Here is an 18054-nt window from a genome sequence, read left to right as displayed (position 1 = left end):
AGAATTCTGCTATATCAGCACTGAATGATTGCACTTTCTGAGTGGTTCTTTTCTTTAAAACAGTATTCTTTAACACAGTACTGTTGTAATGCCATGAATACACAAGCACATTTTGCACATATTCAATAACTGTCTGCACCAGTGAGAAGAAAAAACATTGAGTTGTATTTACTGAATGTGATGCTGGCAAAGAGGTCCTATTTTCAGTATTCAGGTGCACTATACTTTCTACTTAGTTTAAAAAAATAAACGGTGGGAATTATAATATAGAAATTGGGTACATTGACATTATAGCCTATTTTTCATTATCTGAAAACAACTTTAATACAAATTTAATGCTATACTTCCATTCCACAAATGCTTTTGTCTCATGGAAGTCAGCAGTATTGCTCAAAATGTTTTTGCTCCTCACTCTGACACTTGTCTATCCATCCACATTCTCACTTTCTCTTCTGCCACACATGGGTAACTTTGGTTCAAAAAATATCATGGCAACAAGCAAATAAAAACATTTATCAAATTCATCCTTTTCCCACTCTGATGCCCTGTGTGTCTATATAACTGTTATCATCAGTTAAAAGAAATGGGTAAGGGTTAGAATGGACCAGCCTTTTTTGCAGCATTGCAAAATATGATATACTAGATTGATTGTGGAAATATGACAGATGTACCAACACAGAAAAGAGAGTTTCTATGATAAAACAGCTTGCTTTAACAGTATTGTACTTCCCAGAGGCTGTAGGTGTTATTTATTAATACTACACAAACTTTCCTACATTTCTATTTTTAAGGTATTTGAAAGTATTTGAAACCTGACATGTAAGAAAAGTTTTACCTTCTAAATAATTAGCACTTGTTGACATCATATGAAATTATTTATTTATTATTTACATTATTTACAAATACAATCATTTACAAATATAATTTATGAATACAGGGAAAGAAAAACAGAAGGGAAACCTTTGTTCATTAAGATCCACTCTCAGCTGCACCATATATTTTCTCATATTAACTCCCTTCCTTCATTTTCCTTGGCTCTGTTTTGTAAAAGTGCTAAAAATCTAAGTTGATTTTCTCCTTGTGTTATACTGGAGGATGAAGGTAAGAAGAAAAACTCTTGCCTATTCTTCCTGCCTGAGTCTCAGATGAGCTAAATGTGATGGGCTCATGTGGGATAACTAATAGTGTACATCATCACTCCCATCAAGTTTCAGAAAAACTGATTGTTGCATCAGTAATGTTCCATAGAGACAGCTGTGTCTCGGTGGAAACCATTACATAGAACAGTATCATTGCTGTCTTGTACCCTCAGTGCTGGTTTTGAGTAGAAATCCTACCTAGGACCTCAGAATTTTTTTCCATCCAGAGTTTATTGAAACCTAGAAATCTGAAAGTCTGAAATTTTAAGGGGAGGACTAAGACAAACAGAATATTTAGGGAGAACAATAGAATAAAAGACCAAGCCTTCATTTCCTTAAAATATGTGAGTCATTAACCTGTGCCACCATAGGGGCTTTTGAGATGCGAAGAGAAAGTTCTGATTTTTTTTCCTGCAGCAGACAATGGGCCACCTGCATAATATGTGCTACTTAAACTCATTACAGAACCTAGGGTGTGCAGTAAATAAGTAAAAAAAAAAAAAAAAAAAAAAAAAGTTGCATAGCTTTCTGCTGTGTAACTGCTTGCAATATAATTTATCCCTCAAGCAAAATGAAACAATCACCTGCTAAAGCTATTCAGCTACCATGAATAATTGAAATGACCACAAAATCTGTAGTTCAGATCCATTCTAACATATTCATAGAGAGAAAAAAATACGTTTTAATTGCTTGCATTGTATAAAATCAATGAAATTTGCTGTTCTGATTCTATACATGAGTAATTCAGAAATTTATTCCCAGCTAGCTTGTATTATAGGAGGTATATATATATTTTATCCAGGTGTTAATCCAAAGACATTAATATTAATGTACAGATATTCTCTAAAAATTTTAGAGCTAGAGAAACCAAACCAGTAAGGGCAGGTCAAACAGAATAACCCTTGTTCTCTGGGCTGATACACTATGGACATGATGAACAGGATTTTTATCTAAACATTACTCCTCTGAGAAATCCAAGGAAATTCCTTCAAAGAGAAATTGTGGCATACTTCAAAAAGAGTCAATACTGAGAAATACCAGCAGATTTAGCCTGTAATACAAAAAGTAATTAGCATGCCTGTTATGTTGTATTTCTCTTGATTTCAGGGGAAAATACAAGAAAGTGTAACTATGTATGGAGGCCATACAGTGGAAATATAAAAACAGAAATCCTGTCCTTGTTGGATACTTTGCCATATTTCACAGTTCTTACTTATTTACACTAACCATTTCACAATTACCTAGGTTTTATGTTCTTTGTAATATTGTACTTATTATAGCTAATAAAAACTCTCTCCTCCCCTCTCTCATATCACCAATTTTTGCTCTGATAGACAAAAGGACAAAAAAGTGAGGGAGATAGAATTGTTCTCCCAGCTCTTTGAATGTGGATACCATATAAACACATAGCTGCCCAGCTCTAAAATCTGGGATGACACCTGGGGATGAGAAACCATCCCCAGGTGACAATATCTAGCACCTTCTTTACTACACTTTATTTGGGTGCAGACAGAAGAATCTATACTGGAGACTGGCACATTTGCAACATCCAGGAGTTCTTTTCTGTATATATTAAAAAAATAAAAATAAAAATAAAAATAAATAAATAAAAATTCTTATCTTTCAAGACTAGCTTCCTGTCCCTTCTGCTGTTTGAGTAGTGAACAAGGCCATATGCCAATAAGCAATGCAGCCAGAAGACTTTCAGGATACTCATGCCTACTCTCTGAGCACTCATGGCAACTCTGGTGATAGAAAAGGACAAATGTCATTATCCACATGCTTATATTCAGGCATGACCAAGTTGGTTATTAGGAACTGCAAATCAAATCTGTACTATCTGAATTTGAAGTGGAAGTATTCTCCCTTGACACATTTGTATAGTAGAAATGCATTGCTTTATCTGGGAGTCCATCTTTAAAACACAAGAAATATACAACAGTTTATGAACTCTCTGGGGAAAAGCACATCTTCTCATTGTATGAGCATCTAGTGTAATGGGACTCCAGTTAGGATTGTAAGAATAGCACCCATTACCTCCTTCTGGAGATCCAAGAAAAAAATTTCTCCCAGGAGTAAGCCATCCCCAGAGTGTGAGGAACCACCATTGTTTGCATTTATGTTAGATAATCTTTATATTAAATTGCAGGAAAAAAAAAAAAAGTCCAAGTTCATTTAATCAAAGGTCCTGATTCCTGACCTCTTTGCAATTCCATTGATTCCCATTTTTATTTGGGAGTTTGGGATCCACCAGGGCAGGATCCATTTGATGAGGGGGCCCGGGTGCATAAGCGTAATTACTTCAGTGGTTTGGTACACTTTCTGCATACCAAAGAGACCTTAAAATAGGAAAGCTTTCATTGCCAGAAGTTAAAGTGCCTTTAATATTTATTATACAGTTAATATGCCTCTTCAGGAAATCCTTTGAGGGAAATAACAAAGATCAATAGAGGCCTGATGAATCCTAAATGGAGAAACTAAAGAAGTATTTATTTTTCTGTCTATGTATCTCCTAGGCATGACAGCAAATCTGCAGGCACATTATAGCAATGGCCCAGGGTATTCTGTGGAATTACAGGAAGGTGAAGACATTTTCAAACACAAGAGCCAAGACTGTGCACTACCACAATGCTGATTATTATACTACGCAAAGCTTCAAACCACACATCCAAAAGCAATGTGCTCATGGAAATAATGAATAAAACACTAGATTGTTGGTCAAAATATTATACATTAAATTTATGCAGAATATTGCATCTTTAATAAAATATTGACCACCTGCTGCAGAAGAAGAATGACCTATATCTGTTGGACTGTTTCAATATTAAGCCGAGTTTATTTCGCAGGATCACATGTCATTATGAAAAAGAACTACGAAAAAAAAAAAGAGAAAGAGAGAAAGAAAGAAAGAGAGAAAGAGAAAGAGACAAAGAGAGAAAGAGAGAAAGAAAGAAAAAGAAAGAGAGAAAAAGAGAAAGGGAGAAAGGAAGGAAGCGAGAAAGAGAGGAAGGAAGGGAGGGAGGACGGGAGGGAAGGAGGGAGGGAAGGAGGGAGGGAAGGAGGGAGGGAGGGAAGGAGGGAGGAAGGGAAGGAGGGAGGAAGGAAGGAAGGAAACCCCTGGGGAAATGATCAAATTATAGCCCATCTAGAAGTCAAAATCTCTGCTTATTTATTTACATAAAGAAAGATGCCTAGTGTTTGACACCCATTTATCATAAATGCCTTTGAAATTACAGTTGATGTAAAATTTTGGTGATATCAATACCATGCAAAAAGCAAGGAGCAAAAACAAATAAGAAGGCATTTGGCTGAGGACCATAATCATTAGTGTCCCAAATGGAGCTTGTGTCACTGGTGCATAGTGCTCACTGATAAGTTTCCTTTAGCTCCCCTGAATGAACAAACTTGTCACCTGCACTATGTAATCTCCATGCAGCATTTAGAATTAGTGCTTATATAGAAATTATGCCTCCACCAAGCTTTTTTGTACAATAGTATTATTAATTTACACTTGTATAAACCAACACTGAATATGTGAAACAAAAAAACTTATATCACCCATGTTACAGGAGGATTTATATTCCAGCTGGCTTCTTGCATGAAATGAAGTCCTTAAAACATGGGCATTAACTTCCTCCACTGGTACAAATTTACCCCAAATTACCCATTTTGAAGTCAAACTCTTCCAGTTTACACTGACTTACATCATTTCCAGAAATAAACTCCCTAGACATGTTAAATATAAATCTTATTTAGGATCCAGAGGGATAAGATATAGTTTTGTATCTTCAGTTGGCAGCTTGAATCAGAATATGTGCCACCAGTCTGCTTGTCCCCTCTTTTTGCTTGATTGGAAACAGAAGGGTCTGCAAATTGATAGAAAATCTTTTTAACTGAGTTTATTATTGACTAGAGTGGTTCCACTAAACATCCATCTGGATCCCGAATGCTTCCCAACACTCACCCACCCGCTTCAATACTGCAGTCTGAAGTTAAATAATAAATTAAATAAATTGAATACTGCTGGAAGAAATACCACCTTATTCCTGGAGATTTTTCACCACGCCTTATATAGTTCCTATATATGAATAAATACAATGTGAATAAGATTTTCATCTATATCTTATGACTTCAGTCTGATATGCTTAATTTGAAAAAAGGTCCCTCATCTAAAAGTTTCAGGGTATTTTCTCCTGAATCCTTTGCTAATTGGGATAAAATTAATATTTCACTGTTAAATAGAAGTTTTGGAAAAAGGGCCAAAATTTTCAAAGTTCCCATTTCTGCAAAAGCTGTAAGTTGACATACTTTTGATAATATTAACAATTTGTGATAAATGTTTCTTTATAATATATGTGACTAACTGGAAAGAGTAACACCAGAAGAACTGTTTTATTGGCCAGCCACCAAAATGACAAGAAATGCATATTTGTTTATTGTTAGCCACACAATTGTTTAAAAGAGCAACAAGCTGTCAAAATCATTTTAAAAATTCATTGTAGATATAAACTGAAACTAAACTGATTTGTTTACAGAGGATGTCCAGCACCAAAGGGAGGGTTAATCTTTCAAAACTCTAGTTTTAAATGCCCCTTTGAAAACCTATCCTTCAGTCAATGATGTGATTTCTAATTTTTTCCAGCTACTCGTTCGTAAAAAAAAAAAAAAAATACCTTCATGTGGTTTACCACCTACCTCCCATATTCTATCTTTTATTCAAAACACCCTGTTTAGATTAGGAAGAATCAACAGATGATTATCTGCCCATTAAATCAAATCACTTGGCACCAAGAAATTCTAGCTTCTTGGCAGCAGGTTACTTATACAGAAGAAAATTGGCAATAAAGAATAGCCAGACATTACAAGTCTAGCATTTGAAACATCTGTAATAAGTCTTGATATGAAATATTAAGAGAATGGAGGTTGCTTTTATTTATAAAAGTACCCCCTTGCCAAGGAATTATTCTTGAAAATTGTTGTTTAATGTAGTTCATTAATTAAGATCTACCTAAAAATCACATATTCTAGAATTCTTGATTTATTTGTTTCAATTGTAAGATTTATTGTAACAATTCACTACGGTTGGACGCCTTTCTTTCTGGTTTCATCCCAACATCCCAACAGTGTTTTTATTTTTTCCTTCTTTCAGTATATAAACCTGTAGATGTAATCCCTGTTGATTTAAAGACAATGCTAGCCCTATGGTTGTTCATATAAAAAAAATATTACTATTGCTATTTATCATTTTCTTTTTCTTAAGAAAAAGAAATGATAAATGGTATTGGTTGGAGCATTTATTCTATGAATATAAAACTTTCAATGTAAAAGTGAAGTTAATGCAGGTCTGCTGGATTTCAAAAGATTTCAGAAACTCACAGATACAATAACAAACCAAACTTGAACATGTTATGTTGGCATGCCTTATAGAAATGTCCTCTCATTAACAAAATACCCAGATATTCTTTAAAGCGCAAAATAAAAATTCAAATAACTAGAAATTAAGCATTTTTTTCCATGATCAAGGAACATTTAAAAAAAAAAAAAAAAAAGGTGGAAGAAGACAGTTACATGAAGATAGATTTCAAGAGGGACAGTTATGAAAATACAGTAGAGTAGAGCCATGTGGGGAAAGTAGTGGAGAAAGAATGATGTCTGCTGAAGTTACTGTTAATACAAATACATTATTTTTTGCAGCATGTAACAAGTGATTCAGAATTGTCAGGAGTGCACTGAGGAATCAGCACTAACTTAGAGGATGGTTGGAAAAAGAGGGGTCTGGCTTACCTTCAGGCAGAAGTGTCAGGACAACCTTTAGTCTTCAGAAAACTTTCCAACAGACCAGTGGTTCAAAAGGAAAGTGCAGGAAGCAGAAAAAGGTAATAGCAACAGCTGTGTTCTCCTGAAGCAGTGGAGCATTGAAGTTTAAGGCAGGGAAGAGAAGGAATGAGAGGAAAGAGAGAAGACGGAGAAAAGGCAGCAATTCCTTTCTTGAAAAGAGCAAGAGGGTGTTTTTGCTTGTTTGTCTGTTTGTTGTATGTTGCTGTTTGTTTGCTTGTTTTGTGTGGTTTTGTTTTGTTTATTCCAAATATAAAGAAAGTTTTTTTATCAACTCAGCTGGCACTAAATCCTAATGCATCATGGTGGACTAGGCATATCTGCCCATCTTCAGAATAAAGTGTGAAATAGCCTGACTGAAATAATAAATACGTAGAAAGAATGATGTAAGATAGATCACTGTACTTATAATTTGCTGTTTTATGTTCCTCTGAAAATGGGTATATTTGCACAAAGGAAGAAGCCAGAGACGCAGTGTCGGTTACTAGACTTGCAGCTCCAAGTTGTAAACTTCTTATTCAACAAGTTTGAAGTTTAAACAAACATGATCCACCAAGAAGAATTACACATGAGAAGAAAGCAAGCACTACAATGGGTTACGCAGCAATTTAAGGACATTTTTTTAAATCAATATTAGAAAGTTATGAAATCTTTTGTCCACATAGATTGGTTTATGTCCTAAGAACAAACTGTAAGATCTCTTTAAATTCTTCCATTACTTTCATCATTAACTTTAACTATCATAACTCTGAATAGATCTTTATTTTCTCACCATAGCCTCAGTGACATTCACATTTTAATATTTTGCAGTTAGCAAATATTTACAGTAGAATTGTATGATCACAATTGCATGATCACTAGTACATACTAAAAAATATATATATATAATTGCTGGATAGATTTTTCAGCAGAAATGATTTTCCACATACAACGTATATTTTCATCACATATTTAGACACATCAAATATAAAATATAAAAATGACTATTTTTTTGTGAGAAAAGAAAGCATTTTTGATAATACCTATTTTTTCCATTTTGCATGAAAGAATTAATTCAGGGTTTAGCAACCACTAAGACTGCTATGGAAAAACTCCATAGAAATAACTAGTATTGTTTGTTGGAAGTGTATAAGACTGAATATAAATGATAGGATAACATGAAATAAGATGTAAAGAGTTTTCACGTAGTTCAGTTTCTAATTAAGGATATTGGATAATATTGATCCAATTAGTGGTGTTTTTCTCTAATCCTTTTTGATTTTTTGTATGATGCAATAATGTTTGCCATTTGCTAAACTGCCTTCAGTGGAAAAGCACTACTTATCTGACTGAAAGAGAAAGAAACATTAATACCGTGGATATCTCCCTTTGAGCACTGATCATTTCTTTATGTTTGATCAGAAAGTGACAGAAACATTTCAGTGAATCCCTGTTTGCACTCCTGCAAGCTAGCAAAGGGCTGAAGGCAAAAAACAATACCTGAGAAATCTGTCTTTTCCAGAGGATAGCCAAGCAAGTACTAATTTGAGAAAATCTCAAAATGAATTTCAAAGCTGACCTTAAAGGGCTATGAAATTTTGAATGCCAATTTCTCAAACATTTTCAGGGATAATGTTTTTTGGATGATATCTCATCAAAATTTCAGAAAAAATGGGACTTTTAAAATCCCTCATGATAGACTCCAAAACAAAGAAGTACCACAAATCATTATGCACTCCTTGAAAATCTTAGCTATTTTCCCTTTCCTGAAAACATTTTGTACCATAAAACCATCTAAAAGATGGTGAAGGGTCTGGAGGAGAAGACGTGTATGAAGAGCAGCTGAAGTCACTTAGTTTGTTCAGTCTGGAGAAGACTGAGGAGTCTCATTGTAGTCTACAGCTTCCTCTTGAAGCAGAGCAAAGGGGCAAGTGTTGATCTCTTCTCTCTGTTGACCAGAGATAGGACCCAAGCAAATGGCTTGAAGCTGTGACAGAGGTGGCTCAGGATGGATATCAGGAAAATGTTCTTCACCACGAGGGTGGTCGGGTGCTGGAACAGGCTTCCCAGGGCAGTGGTCATGGCACCAAGCCAGCTGGAGTTCAATATGCAGTTGGACAACACTCTCAGACACATAGTCTGTTTTTTGGGTGGTTCTTTGAGGACCCAGGAGTTGGACTCAACGATCCTTGTGGATCCCTTCCAACTCAGGATATTCTATGATTCCAATTTGCCAGCCAAAATTAGTAATTTAGTAATTCAATGGAATCCTAGGTTTTTCAACTGAATCTTAGAAACAGGACAACAACGAGAATGAGTTGCAAAGAAAAACTACATCCTCTGTAGTTTAAGTGTAATCTGTAACATGTTCAGGAGGGACAAGATTTGGACTATTTTGACTTGGAAATTTGAGACAAGAAATTTAACAGATGTGGAATATCGCATTCCCCATTCCTGTCTTTCATAACAAGTGGAGTCCATCTCACCTCTGCAGTGAAACATGTATTTCCATGTTAGCTCTGCTCTGACCATTTATGATTATTTAAATTACAGCAAACATGTTAAACACCACTCCAAGACCAACAGACAAGTAGCATTTGCACCAGACCCCAGGGTCAAAGACCATGGTGAAACATGATCTTTCACACTAGCCTCAGTTTAAAGTATTCAGAGTACAACAATTCATTACTAGAAAAAAAACAAAAAAACAAAAAAAAACAGCTTGTGACTGTTGTACAGTAACTATTTGAATGCTTGTGATAAAGTAGAAGAAGTGGAAAAATATGGCCTACACAGTAAGTGGTTTTAAAAACAGTTCTATATTTTGTTCCATTTTATATGAAAGGCATAGGGAGCAAAACCAATACATATTTGTGGCAAAGACAGTACTTAATAAAATGCATGCTTTGAAACCAACAAATTGATCAAAGAACTGGAGCAATAGGAAATTAATATTTCCCTTTAGTGATAATTCACTCAAGGGTAATATTTTGCATGTGTTCAAATTTTTACAGATGTATGCTGCAGAATCCTGAAACCAAAGTTTGTTTTGGTCCATCAAGATTGGGAAAGAATTCTATTTTCTGCTCAGATCCTGTTAGATATCTCTCAAAGTTTTTCAGATTTTCTATTTATAAAACAAATATTTTGCCTAAGACATATCTCTTGTTTAAAAATCAATGATAATAATAATAATTAAACCCAATGATAATGAGCTTGAAGACATGGTGCAGTAAGGTTTTGGCTTAAAAGGAGGAGAGGTTTGAGATCTAAATCCTGTTTGATTTTCAAGCCTTTTGAAGTAATTCTAATTCTGATCAAAGGAACATAGGGAAAAGAAGGCAAAATGGAAAAGTGTTAGCTGGGTTTGGCTGTTGAGCTATTGGCCCCTACATTCACAGGTGCTTGCATCCAGGCTTTCAGGATTGAGATCACAGCTAGTCTTAAGAAAGAATAGTGTCTGTTTATAACAAGATCCATGTGTTATCTTAAAACAGAGAAATCAAAAATGGTATAATTAGATGTTAAACTGATGGAGGTCGTGTCAGTATCAGCACAAATAGTTTGCTTAGAATTGCAGAAGATTGATCTCACTGTAGGTATCAGATGAATTGCACATATTACTAAGGAGGTAGAAAACCAACATACTTCACTCTAAATATAAGTCCGTTGTCACAAGCTCAAGCATAACACATAATTTTTCTGGTTACCGTAAGAAGACATAAGAGTCTTTCATAAGTAGAAGAGGACATTTTATAATAATAGATTACTGGGGGGGGGGGGGGGAAGTAAGTAAAATAAATAAATAAGTAAATAAATTCAAGAAATTTACAGTTAAAATTTAAAATAGAGTTGCCTAGATGAAACCCTGAATTTAAGATGAATCAATAGAGCATACAGGAAAGCTCAGAAATGGAAGCAAAAGAACCCGAAATGAGAAACCTAGGAAGGAATATTTTTCAGAAAATCAACACATACTGAGATGTGATAGGGAGGCATCAACTACATCACTGAACAGTTTGAGACACTTGAACAGAAAAACTACAGGGACACACCTAGAGATATTCAATGCAGAGCGAGAACTCACCAAATACTTGGAGCTGAGAATTGATATATAAAGTCAAGCGCTGTTAAAAGAATATTTTAACAGCATATAAAAGACATTCTAATCACCACATCTAATTGCAAAGAGGAATAAAGCTCTAAAATGGCTTAACTGTCTTATGTATAAAGAATAATAATTAACAATTGAATTGAAAGCTGCTATCTTGACAGATGATGTATATTAGGACAATGAAAATGCAGCTCATAATTTAAATGCTGAAAAAAAAAAAGAGACTTTCAAATTATTGCAAATGCAGTTTTCTTTTTGTGAAACTTAACTGATTTAAAATTAAAATTAGTTTAACAAAGTTTCCTTAAAGCTGTATAATTTGCCCCATATATCTTATTCTTTCTTCAGCTCAGCTTAGCTCCAAGCTGAATTTGAAGAAAAAATTCTGAAAATTTTGGGTTGCCCAAACCAAGATGTCTTCTAATAGAAGTGTCCTTCCTTGTTTAGAATTAACCAATTTGTTCTTTCCGCAAGAGGGTATATAATACCATAAGCAGCTTTTGAACTCTGAGGCCAATGCTCTCACTGACAGCACTGGAATCAGGAGCAAGTCTGCAGTACAGCCTATTTGAAGTACTGAATGAAAGTAGCATCAATCCCTACTACAAGCCATTAATGAAAAGCTAAAGTACCTTTAGATTGGTTAGGTATAGTAATTGTAAATGTAGTATTTTATTGTTTATAGGCCCTGTGTAACTTTCAAATGTGGTTGCCAGCAGTCAGGATATTTAAACAAAAATACAAAATAAAAAGTGTTAAATATCAAATGTTATGATATTAAACAAAATAAATACTTAATATTAAGCAATATTTAAGTGAATAGATGCATTAAGTGTAACTTTCTTCCTCAAAAGTCACAAAAAAGCAGAACTAAATCTGTCACTGATGCAGAAATGAACATGGCCAACACTGATTTCTGGAAGGGAAAAATCCATTCAAAGGAGGCAATTCAATCTGTATCATAATTCTGTCTGTGCTTTGTTTTGGTTGACTTGCTTCTTTTTTCAAATGTTTTGTATGAAACTCTCTGGAAGCTTATAATGATGAAAATAGATGGAAGGCTTGTCAGCCTTTAAAGACATTAATGAACACAATATAGTTTCCTGAGCAATGCAAGTCATGGATTTTGCAGTAATCTTTGCTTTTATTCATATCTCTGACATATAGTATGTTCTGTTAAATAAATAAATAAATAAATAAATAAATAAATAAATAAATAAATAAATAGTGATTTTATGGTGTCATGTATGGAGAGTACACTGATTCCACTGGTAATGTACTCCAACAGCTGCTCATCTTTTACCATGGAAAATGTGCGCTTCATTTTTCAGCCTGAATATTTTGATCTCTAAGCCACTGGATGCTCTTTCCTGATAAATTCAAGATTCCCATACTTTCTTCAGCTTCCTTTCTGTCAAAGTACTTACAGTCTGCAATTAGGTTACCTCTGAATCTTTCCTTTGATAAATGTAAATTGAATGAATTTTTTTAACTTGCCAGGGAAGAGTGAAGTCTGAGACACTTAACATTTATCAATGACAGCAATAGTTCAGGAGGATGCCAGTCTCATCTGTGCAGGTTCTGGCTGAACATACCAGGAGTGTGCAGAGCTGAAGAACTTTGTAAGAATGAGACTGGTGTATCTGCCTTCAAAATGCGGAAAGAATTCTGAGATACAGCTTGGCAGCTATTACAGTACCCAAACTGAATTCCAATGAAAGATATTTAGAAGAAGGAATATTATCACTAGGATGAGATGCCCTGTAGGTAGGCCAATGAGAAAAAATTACTGAACAAAATAATAAATGAACATCATAATATTTTTTAATAATGTTTTATGTTCTGTTCACAAAAGCACAAAACGTAAGAAAAAGCTTGCAGAAGTTGCTTCCTTATCATTGACCCTAAAAGCCCCATTCATTCGTCCTGCGAGCAAAGTACTGCTATAGGTGAGGAAAAAAGAAGAACCTTAGTGATATGATAACAGAAAACACTGGGTTAAGCAATACAGGACTGAATCTTCCAGCTGAAAGACAATTATAGAATTGACAGAGGACCCAAGCCAAAGACATTAGATATACTTTATCGACTACATGAAAGCTTTTGACTTGGTAGGTCAGCTGAGATCACTCAACTCATGGAGCAATAAATAGTTCCTTCTGAAAGCTGGAAAAAGCTGTAATCAATACCTATTCTATTAAAGACTTTAAAAAAAAAATCCAGAGAAGGAATATTTCTGTTCCCTTACATGCCATTATAATCATAAGGCATCGAGAAAGTATTACAGCAGTGAGGCTCAGTAGGCACCTTCAGGTAAACACAATAAAGACTAACAAAACTCTCTGTTACCATCAGCAAACTTCCCAGCGTTGCTGGATGAGTTGTTCATTGTTCTAGGGTAATAATTACCTACTGAATGATTGCAGGATAAAGCTGACAAATATACTCCCCTGGAGACAGAATAAAACGTGCAAGAATACATTAGCTGCAGCATAAAAAGCAAGTCTTTTGGTGTTGCACAGATTATCTGTCATGGAAATCACTAGGGCTCTGATGCAAAGTTGACAGGTGCAATGTAAGAAACAAATAAAAGAGAACAGAATGGCTAATCATTTTTAAAATAAGGCCTTGTGGTCACAGACATGCACTGCATCATTAGTTGTGTCACTTGATTACATTCCACTTGCAACCATCTCGTCTGCTACACTCCTCTATGGCTAAAGGAGATTTCTAAGAAAGTGAAATGACTGGGATTTCTCTGCCTGGCTTGAAGAGGCAGGTTAATCGGCTTAACAACAGATCACTTCTCAGAAGAGAGGAACAGAGACACATGCAAAGACTACACACAAAAACAGAGCTACTATTTTTGTGGGTCTGCAGATTTAAAATGCCTCCATTTTGAGTGTTTGGGTTGTGTGTTGTTTTTTTTTTTGACACTATTTCTGACAGTGATACCAGTGGCATCCCTCCTTCATTTTTAGTCTCTCTGTTTAAAATCTAATTGCTAAGCAAAACCTTTGCAAAACATGAGAACTCACGAGCTATTAGGTCCTAAGGAGCATGAAAAATCCCAGTTCTTCCAGCAGGCTGTTCATTTGCATGATAATATCCTAAACAGAAATAATGTTGGTTCCCATATTTCTGAACATTTGTTAGAAGCCTCCTGTCTATATCATTGTGGATGAATTTTGATAATATATTTCATGATATCTCTTGCTCATTAGATTTCTTCTCCTCATATCTGATTTGCTTTATTCATGTATGATCTAATATTGATGGAATTCTGCTTTCTCTCCTGCCCTTGTAAATTGAAAACAACTCTGAAACTTAGATTGATACTGACCGCTCTGAGAGGAAATTTGGCTATTCCTAAATAATTTAACTATGTTTAATTCATCCACAATGTGTAGTACTGATGCACTAGGAATGAATTTTCAATGTGGCTTGGTTGTCTAAACATACAGATGGAATTTACAGATTTCTTGTCAAGATGAAGACCAAATTTAAGCAACAAATTCTCATTGGTTTCACTAGATAGTGGACGCTCCATTCCCTTAGGCATTTGTAAATCCTTGGAGGTTCTTTTTAATGTTTTTGACCACTGAAATGCTGAAATTTTGACATTCTCACCCAAGCTTCTTGCTGTGTTAGCAGAATAGATGGATGTTGCATGCCTCAGGCTGTGTGCTGGATTGTTTTCCAGCCTATGAAAAGAAACTGCATAAAGAGATGTGTTCCTGGAAGCACAGCCAACAGAGCTTAGATCTTGTTATGCTAGGGAGGCTCAACCTACAGCACTGTACCCCAGAGACAGGTCTTTAAAATTATGCAGGCTCCTGTCCCGCACTGTTGCAGATGTAGTTTCCTCTCCATAATTCCATAATTCGGGGTAGTCCAAAGGCATGTTGACAAGCCTGCAGTCCTCCAGCAGCCTATGTGGCTTGATATTTAATATCAGAAGGTGAAAAACGGACTTATGTTCCACATACCAGACTCAATCTATGGCCTCTCGCATCCCAGTGAGGTTGGCCCATTGAGGCTAAACAGGAAGGGGATGTTGTCCCAAGAGCTACTTGCCTGCAGAGCAGGACCTCCCTATGTTTTGCTTCAACAGACATCTTTCTTTGTGACCTTCAAAGCCTCAAAACGCTGTGGTTATAAAAGGTTCTTAAAGGGTCATTCCTCTATCCCATGTCTTCACAAAGCTTTTGTTTCAGTGCTATGAGAGGATTTCAATTTTATCAGCTCTAGCTTTATGCCAGTAGTAACTTTTAAAGAGTTATAACTAGGCTGTGTTTCCCCAGTGCATGTTATAATGAAGCAGTGTTTCCCCAGCACCTGCAATCCTATACTACAAAAGAAGTGATATAAACGAGGTACATTATTATTATATATATTGCGACAAGAAGCAATGTTATAATTAGGTACTGTATCCACTTTGTAATCACTATGGCTTTAATTTCTAATCAAAAGCATCAAAGTCCGAAGACAGCAACCCCACTATTGAACATTTCCTTTTCATTTTCCTTGACAATGAATTTTCAAAGGTAAAAGGCGCTTGGGAGTGGGGTGGGGAATGATGTTTTATTCTAAAGCTTCTCCATAATTATAGTAATTATAGAAACCTTTAATGTGCTTGGTCAGCTTTTACTGCTCACATTTAGCTCTCGGTTAGAAGTGGCTCTGAAAGTTATAATGCAGTTGGTGCACCAAAGAGTCTGTCCCACCATTATAAATACAAGCTAGACAGACTAATGATTGCAGAGCTTAGAGGAAAAGGTTAGTAGTAAATATGGAGGATGTTAGTACAGGTAACATAAAAGGAATTTAGAAATCTAATTCAGCAAATTGCTGTGTACTATTTCACCTATTTCTTACTCTCTCTCTTAACTGTATTAAAGAAGAAATTTAGAAACCTAAACACCAAGGTGAAGACAGAGACTCCACAGTGCTAGATATTCAACAAATACAGGAGGAGGCCTTCCCCTAGAAAGGTTTGTTGCCATAGTGCATCCCCAAGTGTCTAAAGCACAGAAACTATTTAAATGGGAATAACTTTTCTCTTGTAAACTGTCTTTGACCAGAATGAATTACACCAAGAAATTGCCAATATTATTTTTTCACTAATATAACTGTGTCCCACCCCAGGGCTTTTCCCAGTGTTAATGAGAGCTGAATAAAAGGGGTCAGATATCTGAAAAGCATGACAAACAACAGAGCCCAGATTTATGTATATATATCACAGACATCTAGAGTGGGTAGGACAGAGAATGGCAGAGCTGATCCGATCTGCCACAGCAGCAGGGCAGAGGCTTCCCAGCCCCAGGTGCAACAGAAATGCCAGACTCACTGAAACTCTTCGAAGGGATTTTTCCTTGAATATAAATAAATAAATAAATAAATAAATAAATAAATAAATAATCTAAGACATTTTCTTAAGGACTGAAAGCAAAGCGGAAAGGGAGGTGTCAGCTTGCTCTCCTCTTTGGAGATGAGGGCGGTAAAATATAAAGAATTACATGGCTAGAAAAATGACAGCCAAAGAAACATCAATTGGAGGCTGTGAATCAGTCAAACTTGTTCAACAGGTGGAGCTAACTGATCAGTTTGAATGGTTCAGTCAGTTCTGGAATTGCCCAACTGAGAACTCTCAGTGTTTACAAAGCAAAAAGGGTTTTTTATCATTATCGATATCTTTTTGTTCTGAAATTTAATTAAAACTGGGTTAGAAAATACATGTCAAAATATTATGTATTAACTTCACCAAACCATTAAGCTGTTTCCAGCATTTGGAGTTTGGTTTCGTTTTCTGTTGATTTATTTATTGATTGATATTTTTAAGATTCTGATTTTTCTCCCTGTTCTGGTGTGGATTATTTTTGCTCCACATTCTCACACGAGAAGAAAAATCATTGCTGCCTAGCTCTACTCAGACTTTTGGGTTATTTGCAGAAAAAATATGCAAATAAAATTATAACATTATTTCATGTCATATCCTGATAATTTTACTCATTCTGTCTATTGTGTAATTCTTACAGAAGTCTATTATTAACGTGAAAGAAACAGACAATATTCTGAGTCCAGATACATAATTTAGTGTTACCCTCAATTATTCCATCCTGCTATTCTTAATTTCTTAATATTCTTAATATTACACACTAATATTCTGAGCAGTGTAGCTAGTCTTCCAGGAGAAAGCCAAGAGAGAAAGTACGGCACGCCTTCTGTGCCCACTTGTCATATGTCCTGTGCCTTATTGATATGAGCTCCATCCATCATACATTTTCACTTCTATATCTCTTTTTATCTCACTCATTTTCCAGCATAATTTTATAAACTTGAACCTTCTTTTCTTTCATGAGTTTCATGCCACTCAGCTATTTCTTCTGTTCTGTTCCGCTGACCTGTCATGACTTCCATCATACGTCTTTCCTTCATAACTTTTCTCTCTCACTGATGCTTTCTCAGGACTTGGCTCATTTTTTTATCCCTACTAAAAATGGTCTTATGGGGGGAGGGAGGGGGGGGAAGGGAAAATGGGTCAAATGGATGAAAAGGGCGAAAATGGTAGAAGAAAAAAAGGGAAAGGAAGGAAAAAAAGGAAAAAATAAAAGGAAACGCTGCTTCCATGAACTCTCTTTACAATTTTTTCCATTTCCATAGCCCCTGCCTTTCTGAGTGCAAACCGTTCACTTGCATACTCTACTTTCCACATGACTTCCTCACTACTTATCCCCTCCCTTGGCCATGTTTTCCCTTTCATTTCTAATAAATGGCCTTTGATGGATTGTCATCCAAGTAAAACAACTCTTTCCAGTCTCAGTTTTCTGCCAGTTTTGACCCAGGCAAAAGCAATCTTCTGCACAAGGCAGTGTACAGTGTTTGTCCGGCCACTTGGGCTGCTTGAATACAGGGTTGCTTTAGTATAGGGTTGCCTGGGTATAGGCAGGGCTGCATTGACCCTGCTTTTAAAATACACATCTTTCA

General features: G+C 35.6%; 1 long non-coding RNA gene across 2 annotated transcripts in view; it reads left to right on the top strand.

Annotated features, from left to right (window-relative positions):
* LOC125180403 (uncharacterized) overlaps positions 1 to 18054 on the top strand; it is a 68258-nt gene that overhangs the window by 39408 nt on the left and 10796 nt on the right. Inside the window, exon 5 of one of the 2 annotated variants that reach the window (XR_007158922.2) lies at positions 3656 to 4153. The exons of the other annotated variant lie outside the window; for it this stretch is intronic. This is a non-coding gene — a long non-coding RNA (uncharacterized lncRNA). Of the gene's footprint in view, positions 1 to 3655; positions 4154 to 18054 lie in introns of those variants that run through there. 2 annotated transcript variants of the gene reach the window in all.

Source organism: Anser cygnoides, chromosome 6 (assembly GCF_040182565.1).
Source record: "Anser cygnoides isolate HZ-2024a breed goose chromosome 6, Taihu_goose_T2T_genome, whole genome shotgun sequence".
In the NCBI taxonomy this organism is placed as follows: Eukaryota; Metazoa; Chordata; class Aves; order Anseriformes; family Anatidae; genus Anser; species Anser cygnoides.
Note: the sequence above shows the minus strand (reverse complement) of the source record. Positions and strands in the feature narration are given on the sequence as shown.